Source organism: Aquarana catesbeiana, linkage group LG02 (genome assembly GCF_042186555.1).
Source record: "Aquarana catesbeiana isolate 2022-GZ linkage group LG02, ASM4218655v1, whole genome shotgun sequence".
NCBI classification, from domain to species: domain Eukaryota; kingdom Metazoa; phylum Chordata; class Amphibia; order Anura; family Ranidae; genus Aquarana; species Aquarana catesbeiana.
In genome coordinates, this window is record NC_133325.1 from 177796653 (window position 1) to 177812143 (window position 15491).

Genomic DNA, 15491 nt, shown 5'->3' on the forward strand with positions numbered 1-15491 from the left:
CTGACGTGTTTGTTCTTGTTCTGAGATTAACCGTACATTACAGGGTTATAGCAGACAGTAGCAGCTAGGAGCGCAGCCTTATGTGCCCCCACCCAAGGAATTTGTTGATAAGGAGCACTGAGAAGAATATTAACCTCTTAGTTGTACGTATTCTCCTCTCAAGCCGTTAGCCGAGAAACAGAGAGAGAAAAGAATGTGATATTGTGAAGAGAAGAAGATGTTGAAATAGTTAACAAAGTTGAACGAAGTGGCGAAAGTTATGTTGCTAAAGAAACGGAGAAAAATCCTGTGTGATAAAGAAAATTGGATAAAGGAAGTTAAGAAAGATGGCAATTGTATTATGTATGTGTATCACAGAGCTGATGATATGTTGGAACTTGAAACAAAAGGAGGGGAGGGACAGCACTGCCCTCCATCTAACAACCACTCCTTTCTCACCACCCAAGCACAACCCACTGTGACAACTCAGCCCGGCGGCCATCTTAGTGCACCCATGCCTTCACTTTCTACCCAGCTCAGTGCACTTCCTGCCGGCGCCCATCTTGGTACACCCAGTAAGCTTAAACAGCCTGTACCCAGTCCTCCCTGTTTGAAACCAGGATGGTTCATACCACACACCTGTCTTCCCCAATACGGAAGCATCACATTCCCAGGCCGGATATGTTAATGATGAAGAAGCATCTGAGTGGGATGCCCAACAGCAGGCAGCAAGGCCACCCACTGATTTAACCCCCAATCCGGCTCCGAACTCACAGTTCAGAGAGGATCTCAAATAGATGCTGGCAACCGTAAGGAGTAGTGCCCCTTGCCAGCCCCCGCCCCAACAACAGTCTCAGTTACCAGAAGGGGCACCAGTGATGTATGTCGCTTTTACTCCATCACAAGCAGAGGCCTTAGTGACAAGTCTGCCTGACCCAGAGAAGCAGCCAATTCCCTTCTACCACAGGATAGTGCAGATACAAGAAACTTACTCAGCTGCCTGGAGAGACTTGATCAGCCTATGCCAAATCAAAGCAGGACATGTCTTTTGGCCAGTCATGCAGACAGCCTTCAATGATGCCAGCCTGACAAGTGCCACTTCCTACATCTCAGGCGTGGAGTTCTGTGCACAACTCCACGACTGGGCAAAGGAGAAGTTGACGGATCAGACCACCACAATCCAAGATATTACCCAAGATAAAGGGGAGTCTGAAGAAGTATCATGCTAGACTCATACAGGCCTTTGATCTGAGTTTCTCCCACTATGAAAAGAGACACGTTTCCTGCATGGGAGTGGATGGGGTGCCCCGCTCCAGTCCATTTGTTGAGCCACCCCAAGGGGGACATTTCCTGATTTGCTTGCCAGATTTGTGGTGTCCTCTACATGTCCCTTGAATCTACTAGGAGCTGATGTGTTGTCCGGACTACAGGCCTCAATCAGGACACGCCTGAAGGGGGGATGAAGTTACATACTCCCCTATCTTTAGAAGACTCATCTGCTTTGTGTTTTCTGCCTCACCTAATGACACTTCATGAATCAATAACTTCAAGTTCAATACTGCAGGAGGTACTTGACAGAATTCCTGCGTGCCTAAGGTCCACAGGACCGGAAGACAGCGATCATTTAAATGTGCCACCAGTTTCAGTCAAGCTAAAAGAGGGCGCTTCATTGCCCCGGAAACCACAATAACCCCAAGAAGAGAATCCTTAAAGGAGAACCAGGTACCTGCGGTGGATGCCTTTGACTGCAAAGTACCTCACAGAGGTGGACCTTACAAACGCTTTCTTCAGTGTCCACCCTCACCCCTCCTGATGGTACCTTTTTGCATTCATCCACGGAAAGAAACGGCAACATACCTAAACAGTTGTTCCACAAGGGGCACAGAACTTTCCAAGCCAGTTTGCAAAAGTTATGGCTATCATCCTTGACACATGACAAGAGGAACACACGGAAGTGATTCTCTTCCAACATGTTGATGACCTTCTCCTTTGTGCAGCTGACTTACACCCTGTTGAAGTCACCTCAGAAAGCCTGTTGTGCTATCTTGCCAACCAGGGCTGCAGAGCCTCAAAGCCCAAATTGCAGTGGTGCTCAACACCCATCATTTTCCTTGGACTAATTTCCTAGTGCAGAGCATGGATTCCAGAAGCCTTCCTACTGATGCTCTGCAATCAGACCCTTTCAGATGTCTCCTGAAGAAATATCTAAGTTTGAGGCCCTCAAGTGTGCGCCATCCCCAGCGATAGGGCTTCCAGACTACGACAAAACGCTCAAGCTCTTTGTATCCGAACGTCTGGGACATGCTGCAGGTGTACTCACCCAATCACACGGTATCAGCCTACGCCCCATAGGATATTATTCCTGTCGGCTGGATGCGGTAGCAAGAGGAGGCCTATTGTGTCTGCGAGCTGGCTTTGCTGCACAAACCTTGCTTGACAAAACTTTGAACTTGGTCCTCGGACACTGTCTCGTTCTGCTTGCTCCCCATGACATTGTTGCCATATTCAACCAAGATCCAGCCGAAACATTTGTCCACTACCAGACACTTGAGACTCCTGTGTTCCCTCCTACTGGACAGCATTACTCTATTAAGTTGTCAAACACTGAACCCTACCACCCTTCTTAGTGCAACCTGGTGGCCCTTCTTCCACTTCTCGAGGGGGGAAAGGAGGAGGAGGAGTAGAGTCTTGACTTGTCACCCCATGACCACGCAGGACACGCGGTCACCACTGAAAACACTGTTCTACAAGCTGAAGCCTTACCACCGGTGATGTCTGCACAGGAGGCAGAGCTGTAAGCACTTACTACAGCATGTAAATGGGCAGAGGGAAAAAAAAGCCAACATTCATATGGACTCAAGATATGCTTTCAGCATTGCCCATCATTATGGTGTTATCTAGGACAGAGGATTCCTGACGGCTGCAGGAACACCTGTGAAAACCTGATTGATGCCTTGCTTCTCACAACCCAAGTGACTATTATGAGTAAAAGCACACGACAAACTGAACTCAAAGGAAGCTCGAGGCAATCATCTAGCCAATTCAGCTGCCAAACAGACAGCTGGTGGTCCACGGGAAGTGGACAGCAGGGTGGTAGAAGACCACCCTGTGCTTACCTTACAGACTTTCCCAGTGGACAGAGTTTATCTAAAAGAACTACAGGAAACAACAAGTCCGGATAAGAAGGAAAGCTGGAAACGGAGAGGAGCAACTCTCAGGAATGGACTATTCGAGTGCAACAAGAAGCCTTGTCTACCCAGGAGTATGTACCCAGCCGTGGTGCAATGGGCACATGGAGCTGCCCACTTGACAAAGACTTTTATGAACTCTCTTATCAACAAGTGTTGCACCAAGAGTTACTCCACTGACTGACAACTTCTGCAGATAATGCATTATCTGCACCAAATGTAACCCAGGATGCACAGAAAAAACACAGAAGAAGCACCTGGCAAAAGCCCTATACCCCATTCCAGAGGATGCAAATTGGTCATTCTCAAGTGCCAAGAAGTGGCAGATTCGAAAACGCCCTAGTGGAAGTGTTCATGACTGCCAGGACCACAGCTAAGAAACTACTAAGTGAGATAGTATGTAGATTTGGGGTCCCAGAGGTGATATTGAGAGATCAGGGACCAGTCTTAACAGCAACCCTTACAAAAGAGATTTGGGCAGTACTGGGGGTTCAGTTGGCACCACACATCCCATACCACCCTCAAAGTAGCGGGAAGGTAGAAAGGATGAATGGGACACTAAAAACAGGATGTTAAAGATGGCCCAAGAGACTAACATGAGTTGGCCAGACAGTTAGCCCATTGCCCTGTTCAGTGTCAGACACACCCCCGGGGGAAACATGCCCTATCCCCTTATGAAATTTTGTTTGGTTCAGCTCCCAGACTTGGTTGTTACTTTCCACAACAGTTACAGTTTGATGTGTTGACTAATTATGTAACCACTTTATCACGAGAATTAACCTGAATGCATGTCCAGATGTTTTCTTCCATTCCAGATCCTGAATTAGATACAGGAACACACCAACTACTATCTGGAGATCCTTGAGCCAAGATATGATGGTCCATTCCAAGTTTTGCTGACCACAGCCACCTCAGTCAAGCTGGCCAGGAAGAACACCTGAATGCACGCTTATCACTGCAGGAGAGCGTGTTTTCGGGTGCTGCATATCCTTTTTCTGTTTGATCTAGAGGGAATCTGGACCAGTGAATGTGCCCTTGCAAAGGTCATTATGCCCCCCCATATCCTAACCAAAGATACCCCTGATACATACACTGACCCAGCACACAGTCAGAGGAGGAAGCGAGCAGCTCTCTCCGGAAGCTTTGACCCTCATGTATACATAGATGTCATAGGGGTTCCAAGGGGGGTCCCTGATGAGTTTAAAGCCAGGGACCAGGTAAAAGCTGGTTTTGAGTCTTTGATCCCCATAACAACTGTCAGCAAGAATGTAGATTGGATTAACTACATGTCATGGTTATGCAATAGAGTTTGTCGATCAGCATACCTGTCTCCATGTGTTCATCTCTAGAGACCAGCTGACCCTCACCTGACTGCTTTTGTAACCTCTCCTCTAAGCATGGCCCCACCCCAGGCCCTATCAGGGAACCCTATATTAACTTGCAAGCCAGCAGTGCTGATCAACCACTGTGTGTTAGCCTCTGTGTGTACTTGCTGTGTTTCCTACATCTGATTCCTGTTACCGACCTTGGCTTGTCCCTTACTTTCCTTGTTGTTCCAGCCTGCTGCCTCCTTCCTCTTCTCCTGTAGTCTACCGTGAGCTGTGAGATCCTGGGGGCCGCGACCTGGAGCCAGACTGCAGCGCAGTCCATCCTTACCATTAAAGGCTCTGGTGAACACCTGCTGGCTCTTAGACACCGCGCCCTGGGGAATCTATGCTCTAGCTCCCAGTGGGATCTGTGTCAGTGATCCAGTAGACCTGATTCCTGAACCTCCCAGGGTTCAATCCGCAGCAGTCAGCCGTAGGGTCCACTACCTTGCGGTGCACTCCTGATCCCAACGGTGTGCATCTGTCACCCAGCTTCTAGGTGACCTGACACTACACATATTATAACCAACAGAGATTTGTAAATTACACTAAAGATGCCCTCCAGGGAATTGCTGACCAGTTAGCCCCCACTTCCTACATGACATTCCAGGACCGGATGGCCTTAGACATGGTGCTAGCTGGGAAAGGAGGTGTTTTGTAAAATCATAGGAAAAAACAGGAACCTGTTGTACATACATTCCTGATAATACTGGCCCAAATGGTAAGGTTACTTTAGCTATAAAGAAATTAGAAGATCTGTCATTGGAGTTGAAGAACTCAGGTATCACAGACCCATGGGATCAATACTTTAGCTGGATGAGTGGGTGGCAGAAGGTGCTCGTCCAGATACGGGTAAGGGTATTAATAATCCTGGTTCTTTTAGCCCTGATTGTATGCTGTATTCTACCTTTTGTAAAAAAGTTAATGAGCAAAGCTGTAGACAATAGCACACCTACATTTCTCCACCAAGAAGAAGAGGACCCCCTTATGATGGAAGATGACAAACCCTTCACTCCTCTACAGTCACTCCCTGTCCATAACCTCACAATCCTATAGGGTTTTAGGGATAGATAGCACCTGACTGCACCTCTCCAGCTGTATCGAGGAGGGAAGTGAACAGTTGCTGCCCAATTCTATATACAGCCTAAAAGAGTTTCTGAGGAGAAGGGCCAGGCCAGGCCAAAGTAGGACCTTTAGTATTAGGGACAGAAAAGAGAAAATAGTAATTTTAGGGGGGATTGTGAAGGAATGTGATGTAAATAATAATAATAATCTGAAAATGTCTATTTTCTTATGTGCATACATATTTTTCTCCTTACTCATTATATAAGTATACAGATTTGCTTTGTTCCTATATTTTCTCAAAATGGCGGGTACTCCCTACATCCCACACATCAGAAGAACGCGGAACTGAAGATAACACCAAGGACAGCCAAACCTCGTTATGAAGATTCTCCATCTTCTTTTCTATCTTAACCAATGAGATGTACCTATTAGACTAACATAGCAATGACGTATTTTTGTGTATAAAACATTAGCACCACCTTGAATAAATTAGAAGTGTAAAAAGTAACAGTGCTGAGCGTGTCTCAGAGTGTTTACTTTAATATGCATGCATATCCACACTTTCCAATTAGAGACAGCAGCAGATAACCTTGGGCTCGATTGGAGCTCTTAATCATTTCCATAACAAAGAAGGGGTTTTGTCCGCAAAAACGTAAAGAAACTCCAAAGCCGGAAGGGCAAAAGAGATCTTGGGGTCAAAAAGGCAAGGGCAGAGGAGGGGCGATTTTTCGCCCTCCTGAGCAGCCCCGTAAAGGCCAATGACTTCCCAACCACAGTGGGGGGAAGATTGGGGGCCTTCCTCCCACAGTGGGAGACAATATCTCCCAATCACTTTATCCTAGGGGTTATAAGAATTCACAAGTCCTCCCCCGCGGAGGTTCCTTGTCACGCACATACCCAGGTGCACGGCAAAGGTCGAGGCTCTCTTGGGAGCACTGAGGGATCTGGAAGATCAGAATGTGATTCACAGAGTACCAAAGGCAGAGGAGGGAGAGGGATTCTATTCACACATCTTCATAGTGAAAAAACCCACAGGGAAATTCAGATTGATTCTGAATTTAAAACCCCTGAACAGGTCAGTGACATACAGAAGATTCCGTATGGAGACAATTTTCACAGTCAGAGCCCTGCTACCCCACAACTGCTTTATGGTGTCGCTGGACCTAAGGGACGCTTATCTGCACGTCCCTATAGCAGAAGCCTCGCAGAAGTTTCTTCGGCTAGCAGTAGACTTAGGTGGAACAACGGTACGCCTACAGTTTCAGGCACTGCCATTCGGGCTATCCTCCTCGCCCCACATTTTTACCAAGGTCTTGGCGAAAGTTATGGCCTTTCTCCGACTCCAGGGAATATCAGTAATAGCCTATCTGGACGACCTGCTCCTCTTTGCAGCGTGCCCAGTTCAGTTAGTCAAAGATCTAGAACTAACAAAGAAGGTCCTTACAGGTCTAGGGTGGCTGCTGAACTTGGAGAAGTCCAGCTTGATTCCATCACAACGCATCACGTACCTAGGTTATCTGCTGGACTCAACAGTACTGAGAGTGTTTCTTCCAGCAGAAAAAGTACTAAAGCTGGACAGAGCAGTGGCCGCTCTCCAGTGCAGCAATCAGATCTCCATAAGAGTTCTGATGTCAGCACTGGGTCTGTTAACCTCTACCCTCCCAGCAGTGCAGTGGGCAGGTCTGCACTTTCGTCCCTTGCAATCCTTCGTCCTAAAGGTGTGGGATCACAGTCAGAAGGATCTGGACACCTTAGTGCAGGTTCCACACCAAGTAAAAAGATCTCTCTGGTGGTGGAGGAAGGTTGCAAACCTGTCGTAGGGTCGTCTGTGGTTCATCCCAGTTTCTCGGGTGGTAACCACAGACGCAAGCGGCAAAGGATGGGGAGCACATCTGGGTTCCCTTTTAGCACAGGGCACCTGGGAGGAGGACGAACTAAGAAGGTCGTCCAATTGGAAGGAGTTGAGGGCAATCGGGCTAGCACTCAGGTTTTTCAAAAAAGAGCTACAGGGCCACTATGTTCAGGTGCGGTCGGACAACTCGTCTGCCGTGGCCTATGTAAACAAACAGGGCGGCACGAGAAGCGGAGCCCTTTTGGCCTTAGCATCAGACATTCTGAACTGGGCCGAGACCAACACTCTCTCACTCTCAGCAGTCTTCCTGAGAGGAGAGAAGAATGTGATAGCAGACTTCCTCAGCCAAACGAAGCTAAGAGAGGGTGATTGGATCCTCAACCAGGAGGTTTTCAAACTCATTTCAGAGAAGTGGGGGCCTTCGGAGAATGGATCTCTTCGCGTAAAAAAAAAACGCGAAAGCCCCATGTTTTTTCTCTTTAAACAGCGACGCATTGATCCAGAACTGGCATTTCAAAATCTGCTATGCCTTCCGGGCCCCGGTCTTATTACCGGCAGTTCTCAGGAAGTTTCAGATGGAAAGCACGTCCCTGATTCTAGTAGCACCACATTGGCCAAAGAGGGCATGGTTCTCAGTACTCAAGCAGCTAGCAGTCGAACCTCCCTTATTCCTACCACCTCAAGAGGACCTCCTCTCACAGGGCCCAGTCCTTTGTCCACGGGTACACCAATGGAAGTTAGCAGCCTGGCTACTAAGGAGGGTATGTTAAGATCTAAGGGTTTTTCTGAGAATTTAATCTCCACCCTTCTCAACAGCAGGAAGAAGGAAACACGCCAGATCTATAAGAAGATCTGGGTATGTTTCAATGAATGGTGCGTAGAAGGCTCTTTTACGGTACACAGTCCCACAGCTGTGTTAGAATTTCTTCAGTGCGGGGCAGACAGGGGTCTATCCATAAGTACCCTTAAAGGGCAGGTGTCAGCACTCAGTGCTTATTTAGAAAAGCATCTGGCCACCAATCCGTGGGTGGTCAGATTCTTTAAGGCTCTGTCTAGACAGAGACCGGTTCAAGGCCCTGCTTTTCCGAAGTGGGACCTATCTAGTTTTACAGAGCCTAACGGAAACCCCCTTTGAACCTTTAGACGAGTGTCTACTAAAGGATCTTACGTTAAAAACTGTTTTTTTAGTAGCAGTGACAACTGCCAGGAGAGTCAGTGAGATTGAGGCCTTATCTGTCAGACCTCCTTTTTGCATTATTTTCCCAGATCGGATCGTTTTCAAGACTGATCCGGCATTTTTGCCTAAAGTGGCTTCTGGATTCCACAGATGTCAGGAGGTAGTTTTATCCTCATTTTGTCCCAACCCCTCAGGGGAAAGGGAATTAAAATTTCATTCTTTGGATGTAAGGAGATGCATCCGTCAGTACCTAGATCTGACCAAAACATTAAGAAGGTCAGACTCCTTATTGGTCAGGCTTATGCATTAGCAGGGAAAGAAATCCCAGTGGGTATAAAAGCACACTCTACCAGAGCTATGGCAGCTTCTCAGGCAGAAAGGGCTGGAGCAACGCCAGAACAGATATGCAAGGCAGCAACTTGGTCCAGCTATTCCACTTTCGTAAAGCACTACAGATTGGACCTGGTGTGGGCTAGTGAGCAAGCCTTTGGGCGAAAGGTGTTGTAAGCTGTAGTCCCACCCTAACTGGTAAGTGCTCGTTCATCCTCTCATTGTTGCTGTCCTGAAAGACGAAAGGGGAAAATTAAAGTTACAAACCAGTAACGTCTTTTCCAGTAGTCTTTCAGGACAGCCCTAGTTACCCACCCGAAACTTTGGGGTGTCTTATAAAAGACCAGAACGCAGCATGATAATGATATGGGATAGTATCTTATTAATGTGTTCTTGTGTCTCCCCAGCTGGCCGGAGGTAATCTTGGAATAAACTGAGGTCCGGCAGGGGGAAGTAAGAATTTATGGGCTGGCACAGTGTTTCCTAGAGGAAGAGGAGACTATCTCTCGTGGTGGCTGTCCTGAAAGACTACTGGAAAAGACGTTACCAGTACGTAACTTTAATTTTTCCTCAGTTTAGGCCGATATGTATTCTTCTACAAACTTTTAGTAAAAAAACATTGCAATAATCGTATATTGATTCGTTTGCGCAAAAGTTATAGCATCTACAAAATAGGGGATAGATTTATGGAATTTTTATTTTATTTTTTTTTTTACTAGTAATGGTGGCGATCTCCGATTTTTATAGGGACTGCAGTATTGCGGCGGACACATTTTTGGGACTATTGACATTTATACAGTGATCAGTGCTATAAAAATGCACTGACTACTGTAAAAATGTCACTGGCAGGGAAGGGGTTAACACTAGGAGGCGATCAAGGGGTTAACTGTGTTCCCTAGGTGTGCTCTAACTGTAGGGGAGATGGGATTGTCTAGGAGGAGAGAGAGATCGGTGTTCTTACTTAGTATGAACACACGATCAGTCTCTACTCCCCTGAAAGAACCGGGATTTGTGTGTTTACACACACAGATCCCAGTTCTCGCTTTGTCACGAGCAATCGTGGGTGCCCGGCCTTCATCACGCCCGCCGGGCACTCGCATCGGCTCCACACTCGCCCCTAGTCATTTCACCTAGCCGTGCCATTCTGCTGCAGTAAAACTGCAGCGGCTGGTCGGCAAGCAGTTAAGAAGGGAGAGCTGTCTGAGGAGAGAGGGCTGAGGTACCAGCATCAGGCTAAAAGAGAGAGAGAGAGAGACATCTAAAGGAGGGAGAGCTGTCTGAGGAGACCTATTATAGAGAGAGAAAGCCAAGCCTTTCCAGAGACTGCCGAGAGAGAGAGAGTGTGGTGAGGTGACCAGACTGTGTGGTGGAACTCCACCAGAGAGAGAGAGAGAGACACTTTTTTCCTGAGACGACCCGGAGAGCGCTGTAAGAAGATAGAGGGGAGCCAGGATCGGTGTCACCCACACGATCCTCCACTGTTAACCTAAGTTACCCTGATCAGTGACCCAAACAGCACCCAGCTCAGAGGAGAAGACCCATGTCATTTTAGGGATCGCAATATCCATCCAGGTATCGGGGTTGGCCGCTGCCTCTTCACCTTGCGAGTTTTGCTACCAGTCATCTCGATCAGAAGGGGATCCAGTGCCTTACAACATCGCTAGAAGCATCAGGAGCCTAAACCAGCACCTGGGATTATCGTATCATTGCACAGAGGATTGATGAGAGGGTGCAAACCCAACATCCTTCTTGACACCATACTGACAATGCATGCAGACACCAATTTCCCCTTTTAGTGTCAAGGGATGGTTGTTTGAAGCTGCCATCTCTAGTAGCTTGCCCTTTTCAATCTCTACCTAACGGAACATTCTAGAAGATTACTGTTCCATGCAAGCTTGTTTAAACCTACTCTTTTAAAACAAGGGCCCCACTGTTTGCTAGCAGAAGACACTAGTATTCTTCCCCTCAGGACCTGCAACATTACAGAACTGTGCTTGCTGTACTTGTGTAACCCTTTTCTTTTTGTTGTGTGTTTGCCTCTCAGAGGTGTTTGCAGCCCAGAAGGAGCTGAGATGACAAGTCTTCTCTCCTCCCTCTCAATGCCTGTGTTAAGGGCATATAGATTATTGCCCTTTCTATACCTGCAATTGCTAAACATTGAAGGTTGTCTTTTCTAATGTATTAGTTATTTGTAGCAAGGTTTAACAGTGTTGTAAGTTTCTATATACTTTAAACTGTGCTAATATATTCAACTTGTTTATCACTACCAGGTGTCTATTTTTGGTGATAATTCACAACCAGGATAACGGTATTTACCGCATGTGTCCTTAAATGTGTTTGCAGTAATTTTATTTAACCAGGTGTGTCAGAGGGGCTGAGGTCATTCTTGTAGTTGAGGCGGAGATCAGAGAATCCAAATTCACCAAGCGGCTCCTTCGGGGGTGGTGCTACATAGTGAAGCTGAGTGAACTGTTGAACTTTGTGTTAGGAACTGTTAAGTACTGTTGCCATAGGAGACAGCAATGTGCAGAAGTGGTGCCTTGCTGGGGCCTTTCCCTGTACGGCTGTCCTCCTATTAAAGTCTCGGAGTCTGCCAATTGAAATTGCAACTACTCAAGGGTGTCCTGGCGCTAACACTCTTTCCCTTCAAAATATAAAAAGGACTGTTAAAAGAAATAAAACCTCTTTTGCATAAGAAGTGTCTGGTGCCCAATGATTTTCACCATCTTTGCACCCACTATGCCTCACAACCCACTACATATTGAAAGATGTCAGCTGTCTTTGCCTTTTGAAGGTCTTCATTAGGCAGGAAGAGGTTAAAGACTTTGCTACATCTATTTCAATTGGCTTTGCTGAATGCCTATGTGCTATACAAAGCGTCAAAACTAACTGGATCCTTCCTTAAATTCCAGGAACAGATCCATCACAGCACTTCTGTGCCCCAACTTCACATTGTAAATGCAGTGAGCTGGCTGCATAAAAATTCAGTAAGCATATATTTATTGGTTTGTGCAAAAGTTATAGCGTTTACAAACTAGGATACATTTCTGGAATTTACGCAGCTTTTAGTTTGACTGCATAACTCATCTCTTGAGGTGCTATAATGGAAGGGCAGTACAACCCCCCCCCCCAAATGACTCCATTTTTTTTCATTGTATTTTTATTGAACGTTTATTGGAATACAGATAAAGCAAGTTATACATATTAAAATCAGAGAAATCAAACATAATAAGAAATGACTAAAAAAAGAAAAAGAAAATATGTTGATCATAATACAGGCAAAACTACTGAAAAGGCTTTAGCCAATGACATTTGAGTGTTATCTGGGTGTACACTGGGGACATAGACCTAGGAGGTGTTAAGCAGTGGCCTGCTATGTGTAACTAGGGCGGCACAGTGGTGTAGTGGGTAGCACTCTCACCTAGCAGTAAGAAGGGTCGCTGGTTCGAATCCCAACAACTCTACCTGCCTGGAGTTTGCATGTTCTCCCTGTGCCTGCGTGGGTTTCCTCAGGGCACTCTGGTTTCCTCCCACACTCCAAAGACATGCTGGTAGGTTAATTGGATCCTGTCTAAAATTGTCCCTAGTATGTATGAATGTGAGTTAGGGACCTTAGATTGTAAGCTCCTTGAGGGTAGGGACTGATGTGAATGTACAATGTATATGTAAAGCGCTGCGTAAATTGACAGCGCTATATAAGTACCTGAAATAAATAAATAAAATAAAAAACTAGGTCAATAAGGAGATATTGGTTGCGTTTTGTGGGGGCCCTAGGAACAGATGAGTTCAAAAGTTGTTGGTTTGGAAAGGGTAAGGGATGGGGAGAGAGTTGAGAAGTAGTGGGTTATTTGGAGATAGGAATATGACATATGTTTTTCGGGATCTGATATTTAGATTATAAACGACCTGGAGGATGGGATAAACAGTTCAATTTCTGTATTTGCAGACGATACTAAGCTAAGCAGGGCAATAACTTCTCCGCAGGATGTGGAAACCTTGCAAAAAGACCTGAACAAATTAATGGGGTGGGCGACTACATGGCAAATGAGGTTCAATGTAGAAAAATGTAAAATAATGCATTTGGGTGGCAAAAATATGAATGCAATCTATACACTGGGGGGAGAACCTCTGGGGGAATCTAGGATGGAAAAGGACCTGGGGGTCCTAGTAGATGATAGGCTCAGCAATGGCATGCAATGCCAAGCTGCTGCTAATAAAGCAAACAGAATATTGGCATGCATTAAAAGGGGGATCAACTCCAGAGATAAAACGATAATTCTCCCGCTCTACAAGACTCTGGTCCGGCCGCACCTGGAGTATGCTGTCCAGTTCTGGGCACTAGTCCTCAGGAGGGATGTACTGGAAATGGAGCGAGTACAAAGAAGGGCAACAAAGCTAATAAAGGGTCTGGAGGATCTTAGTTAGGAGGAAAGGTTGCGAGCACTGAACTTATTCTCTCTGGAGAAGAGACGCTTGAGAGGGGATATGATTTCAATTTACAAATACTGTACTGGTGACCCCACAATAGGGATAAAACTTTTTCGCAGAAGAGAGTTTTAATAAGACTCGTGGCCACTCATTACAATTAGAAGAAAAGAGTTTTAACCTTAAACTACGTAGAGGGTTCTTTACTGTAAGAGCGGCAAGGATGTGGAATTCCCTTCCACAGGCGGTGGTCTCAGCGGGGAGCATTGATAGCTTCAAGAAACTATTAGATAATCACCTGAATGACCGCAACATACAGGGATATGTAATGAAATACTGACACATAATCACACACATAGGTTGGACTTGATGGACTTGTGTCTTTTTTCAACCTCACCTACTATGTAACTATGTAAGTCTGCAAAAGGGTGAAATTTACGTGTGACCGGGTGTACAAAGTGGCAAAGTTAGAACAAATCAGCCTCTGACCATAGGAACATTCGGGGGTGGGATAAGCTATCTGGAATTAAGGGATTAAGGATTACATTAGAGAGAAGGGGCACGGGGATGAGAGGGAGAATTTGGTGTGACATGAGTGCCATATCCTCACTGAAAACAACATAGGGCCCAAACAGAGGCTATGGAGTTTGGGATCTGGAAATAATGTAGGCGACCATACAAGAGAGCAGGGATGAGTCGGAAACAGAGAACCCATCTCTATCTCCGTCCACCTATTTGGCAGCCTTAAACTGGACCAGGCCACCACTGCACGAAGGTGGGAGGCCAGGTAATATTTGTTAAATGTTTGGGGCTTCTAGTCCTCCATGGCTTATAGGGGAAAATATCAAGAGCTTGCCACTCTATGTGCCCCGTCCTTTCAAATAAAGTTAAGAAACCATTGTTTAATCCATTTTAATTGGACCATAGGGATAGGCAGGGTTTCAAAAAAATACAGTAGTTTTGGCATAACTGACATTTTCAACAAATTAATCCTACCTATCCAGGATATTGGGAGGAGATTCCATCGAGACATCGTGGCCTTGATGTCCTTGAACAGGGGGATATAATTGGCTGAATATAGGGATGAGTACGATGGTGTGATTTATACACCCAGGTACTTGAGAGATGAGGTGCACCAGCAATAGGGGTAAGAGTTTTGGAGCAATAGAAGGTCTACAGGTGGTATATGTAGCGCTAGGGCTTCTGTTTTAGATGCGCTAATTTTGAATCCAGATAGAGAGCTAAACTGGGATAGGAGAGCATGCAGGGATGGGAGGGATACATGTAGGTTGGTAAGAGTCAGAAGTACATTGTCCGCAAATAGAGATAGTTTATATTCCCTGTGACGCATGAGGACCCCTCGCATGTCAGGATGGAATCTTATAGCCTCTGCTAGGAGTTCTAGGCATAGGGTGAAAAGCAGTGGGGAGAATGGGCAACCCTGTCTAGTGCCATTAGACATTGAAAAGGATTGGGACGTGAAAGAAGCCATTTGGACCTGGGATGAGGGGTTGGAGTAGAGGGTTTTTAGGGCCAAGATAAAGGGACCGAGGAAACCAAATTTAGTAAGGGTGGCAAACATGTAGGGCCAGCTTAATCTATCAAATGCCTTTGGGCGTCGAGGCTGAGGATCAAAGCAGGTCTACGTACTCTATTCAACATATCAATGAGGTCAATAGTGTGCCTTATATAGTCACCTGCATGTGTAGTGGGGACAAAGCCCACTTGGTCTCTATCGATCAGTTTTGTCAAAAATTGGGAAAGGCGGTTAGCCAAAATTTTTTTGAACAGCTTATAATCTGAGTTTAAAACTGCTATCAGCCTGTAGTGTTGGATCTTTGTCCGGTTTAGGTATAACTGTGATATAAGAGTGTAAGAACTGCTGATTGGGGGACTCGCCCTGAAGGAGAGAGTTATGTAAGGATACTAGATGAGTTGATAGAATTGGGAGAAATGTCTTGTAGTGGGAGTATGGGAGGTCATCTGGACCAGGGGATTTGTGGGTTGGTAGGCTCTTAACAGTATTGGCTAGTTCCTCCCCAGTAATGGGGGTGTTCAGTGCATGCACATCTGACCTGGTTAGTTTAGGCAACTTCAAGTCTGACATA